The 5,748-nt window shown below is 41.4% G+C and overlaps 1 long non-coding RNA gene across 1 annotated transcript; it reads right to left on the minus strand.

Moving 5' to 3' along the window:
* Positions 1 to 1,191: 1,191 nt before the first annotated feature.
* On the minus strand, positions 1,192 to 4,878 carry LOC147982241 (uncharacterized). Its single transcript, XR_015600014.1, has 3 exons — positions 4,379 to 4,878; positions 3,008 to 3,235; positions 1,192 to 1,495 (listed from the first exon to the last, which is right to left on the minus strand). It is a non-coding gene; the product is annotated as an uncharacterized LOC147982241 (long non-coding RNA).
* Positions 4,879 to 5,748: the final 870 nt, after the last annotated feature.

Raw genomic sequence — 5,748 nt, forward strand, 5'->3', positions numbered from 1 at the left:
AACCCTACTCCTGCTTGATTAATATTGATGATATGGGTAGTACAAGAGTAGATCTACCACGAGATCAAGGAGGCTAAACCCTAGAAGCTAGCCTGTGGTATGATTGTTATTCGTCCTATGGACTAAAACCCTCCGGTTTATATAGACACCGGAGAGGGCTAGGGTTACACAGAGTCGGTTACAATGGTAGGAGATCTACATATCCGTATCGCCAAGCTTTCCTTCCATGCCAAGGAAAGTCCCTTCCGGACACGGGACAAAGTCTTCAATATTCTATCTTGATAGTACAGGAGTCCGGCCGAAGGTATAGTCCGGCTATCCGGACACCCCCTAATCCAGGACTCCCTCAGAGCCCCATAGAACCCGTAAACCACCATGTTGGCGAAACTTGGTCTGTCCTCCGCACAATCACATCAATGTGAGCGGAACTGAATTTTTTTAGCTCGACGTCCACATCCTGGGACCAAAATAGTCCAATGCCGCCGCTCAAACCCGTACTATTAACAGCAAAACATCCTGCGAATCCCAACGTGTGTTGCAGGCTCTCTACTCTTTTCGCTAATATTTTCATTTCCATGACAAAGAGTAGAAGGGGTAACTCTTGCTTCACAATATTGCGAAGCTCTCGAACTGCCTCGGGGTTCCCAAGCCCCCGGCAGTTCCAACTTATGCAGCTCATTGGTATGGGCAGGACTTCCTTGCAGTCTCTGCCGAATTCTTAGGTGTGGGTTTCTTCTTCTTTGCTTCCCTCTCTAACACTACAAGAAATGTGTTAATACGTGACAGATCCAGTCCGTCACAGATGAGTGGAAAACCGTCAAGGCTGCGCATCGATGACGGATTCAGAATCTGTCATGTATATCGCGTCATAATTTGGCACTATACCTTCCATGACAGTTTTTGTCTGTCATCGATATGTATCTAGGCCCATCCGGCCCGGGACTCTGTGATGTGGAAGCAACATGCACATGACGTGGCACCTACATGAATCTGACGTGGCAGTCAACATGGCCCATATAGTAACCAGCCCAATTAGTGTTTGGGCCCACTAATTTCATCTGATCCAGCCCATCAACTTGTTTTTTCAGTGATGCCCATTAGGCTATCAGTTTTTTAGTCCAACCTATTAGCCTCTTTTTTAGTCCAGCCCTTTTTTTATCCAACATAATATACGATCCAGCATAATATACAGAAGACAACGAAATTTATATTCATTCAACAATTAGCATTTGTTCACATGACAATACAGACTTCCAATAGTCCAGTCTGATTTCAAAGCACCAAACTAAGCTTAATACAGAAACATCAGACATATCTAAAAGGACCTATAAGCATATATTTTAAAATTTTCAGTAACATGACTTTGGTGAAAAAATGAACTACTAGCTGATTTAATCTAAAAGGCCATAGATGCTTCCATTCCAGGTAGCTATTTGGACCAAGTAATTCCTGCGAAAAAACTTCAATCTCTTGTAACACGGGCTGATTGCCAAACCTGCATAGAATCCAAAACACATACAAAAAATTATAGTAAGTAATAACGATCAGGTATGAAATGAAAATAGAGTAATAATATTAATATATTAAGGTACCATGAAAATGTGGGCAACACACATAAAAACGAGAAGACTAATTACGAGTTAACAGTTTTGTCCTATAAATTTGACATTTATCATCCAAACATAGAAAAGTATACATCACTTTAATTGTCCCAAACAAAGAATGGACTTATCATTTCATATTCATCAAGTACCATTAAAAAAATCAAGTTTATAGGTGCGTGCACATGACAGGATTTAGTGTATCGAAATGGATGGTTTCATGCAATACAATGTACTCCCTCCGTCCAATAAAATAGACAGGATTTAATGTATTTAGAACTAAAATACATCTAGATACATCCATTTCTCCGACGAGTATTTTGGGACGGAGGGAGTAACATTTTGCATGCCCAAGAAGCTTGCAAAAACGTCTTATTATGGGACAGAGTAGTAGTTCATAGTGAACAAAACCTTAAAATAGTAATGCTGGAGGCCTACTTTCTTCATCAATTAAACCTAATTCATGTCAATAAACTTGCTATTTTGCATTTCAAATAAAACACTCCAAGGAAAGACCATTTTAGGAAATTAAATGATCCACTTAATTATATCATTATGCTAACAGTAGACTTCTTTAAAAGGGCCAATATTCGCAAGCATCATAGAACTTCAGTTAAACATTTCAGAACAAAGTTGAACCTAATGGTTCAGATTTACACCAATGCTTTCAGACCATAATCGTCACATCTAGATTAACCAAACCCAGGAATTGGTAGCACCAGGATTCCAGTTAGCATCATATTGCATCTGTGTAGCATTGGAAGATGTACCAATTCACTTCAGTTTAGTTAACTGGATTAGGCATAACAATCATAAACATTTCAGGCAAATTTTCAGGAATTTATGAATCTATGTAAACAGTAGGCGTCAATTTCGCTTTAGGTATTGCCTTTTCTAAAAGATAACACATTTGGGTGGATGAAAGAAGAAATTTAATGCCCACCAAAATAATGTTCACCATGAATTGCATGAAATATATTGTGAAGAAAAGTAACATATGTAAGACGAAAAAAACAGGCATTGTCCCATTTAGAGATTAGCCTCCATGGCATACAAGGTTTATAATTATCTCTTCTCACACTTCAATATAACAAACTGCAATCTACAATACCTGCAAATCTGGGTCCAATTTCAAGTATTCTTGTGAAACTCTTTCAATATACAGATTATTACAAATTCAAAAGACATACCATAAGCATGTTCAGTACCTATGCACTAACCATAGTACATCGTCAATTAATAGATGGCAGCATTTACATTGGTAAATTATTTACATAGATAGGGAAAATATCAATTGCAGGTCAATATGCACATCCATCTCAAGTGATTCCAGGAAGCATAAAAATATATTAGATTATAGCTCGACTAAAGGCATACAACATAAACATCCAAGCTTTGAGTATTACCTGGCCGGGAGAAGCAGCAGAGAAGGAGGCAGAATCGATGAAGGGGAGGCAGAGACAGGAAGCTAGGAGAAGCAGCAGCTTTATGAACATTGCCTTTAGGAGACTGCAGCAGGGGTGGAGAAGACATCCACGATGACAAGGGGACATGAATCAGAGTTCCATGCTCTCTATTTCCACATTATATTAGTTTGTTGGTTGGTGGCATGAATCAGAGCTGCATAGATTTACCTGCAGAATTAGGGTACAAATCAGAATTGGATCCAGTACATATCTCTATTTATTTTTTATGCTTGATGCAGCTGGTCGCATGATTCACTTGATTGGTATGATTTTCCTCATTTTTGGAACTCCTGCCTTTATATGTTTCAGCAGGGCATACTTCCTACCACCATGAATCATATGAAACTTTATCAATTGCAGAGTCACGGTCGATGATTTGATTGTAGATTTAAATTCACCTCTTATATGAGGACCAGAGAGAATGTAAAATCAATAGGCGCAAGTACCCAGCTGATCCAAATTACGTCTAACTAGCATCCATTGGTGGTACGACTCAAGTTGGAGAATAGTGTGCAGTTAAGCACTACGTAGTAAGAGAATGGCATGCTAATTTACTTTTCAACAGTCCTCGGTGTTATTATGATTGGTTTGCAGTTTCCAAAATTGAGTGTATTCATGGTCATCTCACAGAATGAGAAAAAAGAGAGCATGAAACTTGTGAGTTAGTAATACCTTACTTTCAACAACAAGAATTAATTTCCCTATTTGTACAACAACAATACAGATCAGTAAAAACAAAAAATGTCTATCAGCCAGTTTTAGACATGGTGACAAAATATCAGTAAAAACTAAAACACGCCATAGCTATATACTGAAATTTTCTCTAGAGGATATTTTACATTGCCTTTATAAAATAATAACTTTGCTTCTGTAGATGAATAGCTATACATTGAAACATTCTATACATGAATAGCTCGTGTAGCTGAATCAGTGGGCAATGGAAAATGTATCCCTTAAGTGTAAATGTTGGTGGTGTCCAGATTATTAGTATTATTTTGTTACCAGGAAACTATTAGGAAAAGCACAAATAAGAATACACTCACTAATGTCCATGCCCTGTAATATTTTTTGAAGATTAAATTTATTAAGCTAAATTTTGAGTACAAATTTCTAATGGTTTAGTCTTTAATGTTTTCATAGTTTCAGCTGACTTGCTCTAAAAATATGATACAGAGATAATACTACCCTGTTTGTTTGTCTACGCTAGCTGAAATAGCAATTTCTCCTCCGCTTTAGCCTCTAAATCAGAAGTTTTAAAAGCTATCTCTGAATTAACTTTATTTGACTAGATCCACTACATCAGGATATTACCTTCACAACAACACCTTGAGGAAACGCGCACGACGGACAAAGAAGACGACCGCGATGACGAGGGGGCCGACGGTGGCACTGCTGACGGACTTAGACCCAGCCACATGGGCCGCCCATGTACTCTGGATCTGGGGCAGTGTCACTCCTGTACCTCACCTTGGCTCGCCACTGGACGGAGATTGATCCATCCAGACCGCTGGGGACCAAGGGGACTTCCATATCCGGTAGTCCATCGCGCCGCCACCCCTGCCTCCTTAGCTCGGGGGTAGGACTGGGTTGCCGTAGCTTGAGGGGGGCAATCTGAATGAGGAGGGGCATAGTGTGGCCTTGATGGGGAGGGATCCGGCGCGGGATAGATGGGGAGGGGCCCGCCGCGGGGTGTTTCAGCGGCGGCGGCGCCGGCGCCGACATGGAGCGGCGGGAGGAGGATAGGTGGAGTGGCGGCGGCTGATGGTTGGTACGGGAGATGGAGAAGAGTACTAGGGTTAGGTTGGTGTGGACTCGCAGTTAAATGGGCTGGCTCGAAAATATCAACTCCCTGCGCCGGCAAATTAAAATTTTCCTTCTTACGCGTGCTCTCTCAATTTCGGCCTCCGATTTTTTCATCGTGCTGACATGTGGACCAAACAAAAGACACATACACATCAGCAGGAGCCATCGGTGATGGTCCAAATAATGTATAAATAAAGATAAGTGTCGGCCTGGTCGATGGATGACAGTTTCTGTGACAGACACTCGATGTCTGTCATACAGGAGCTATAGTTTTGAGGGACATTTGTATATTGCTCATTCATGACGGTTTCCGTGACAGTCCCTTGGAATGTCACCAGAAATCCGTCACGGATTAACAGGATTCTTGTAGTGTAATTCTTGTCCATCCCCAAGTGCTGCTACGTTTACATCCTCCTCCCGAGTAGGGTCAATGTTCCCAGGAGCTACAACATTCATTAACAGGAGAGGAGTGTGATCCACCCGCCGGTAGACCTGTTTTGGAGCGCCCTTCCGCTTGAAGTTTGCACGTTCCTCTGCAGGGGAGGTCACCTCATCGCCCTTACCAGTGTTGGAATTATGCTTAGATTCTCGTTGGCTGCTCCGCTCTGTGTGCTGATCATGACTTGAACTGTCCGCCGAGGTAGCCTTCCGTCGATCTTCTGGTGCTCTCAACTTAGATCCAAAGGGAAGATTTCCTTTGTCATCTCGAGGACCCGGTGTTGGACACATGATATCAGAGCGACCCAAATGACCACAAGAAAAGCAAAAGTGGGGGACTTGCACGTATTGTATATCATAGAGATCAACCCTCTTCCTTTTAGCAGAATCTATCAAGATCCACCTCCTGAGAGGTTTGCTAACATCAATGGATACCCGCG

Source organism: Triticum urartu, chromosome 3A (genome assembly GCF_056163025.1).
Source record: "Triticum urartu cultivar PI428250 chromosome 3A, HENAU_Tu73, whole genome shotgun sequence".
In the NCBI taxonomy this organism is placed as follows: domain Eukaryota; kingdom Viridiplantae; phylum Streptophyta; class Magnoliopsida; order Poales; family Poaceae; genus Triticum; species Triticum urartu.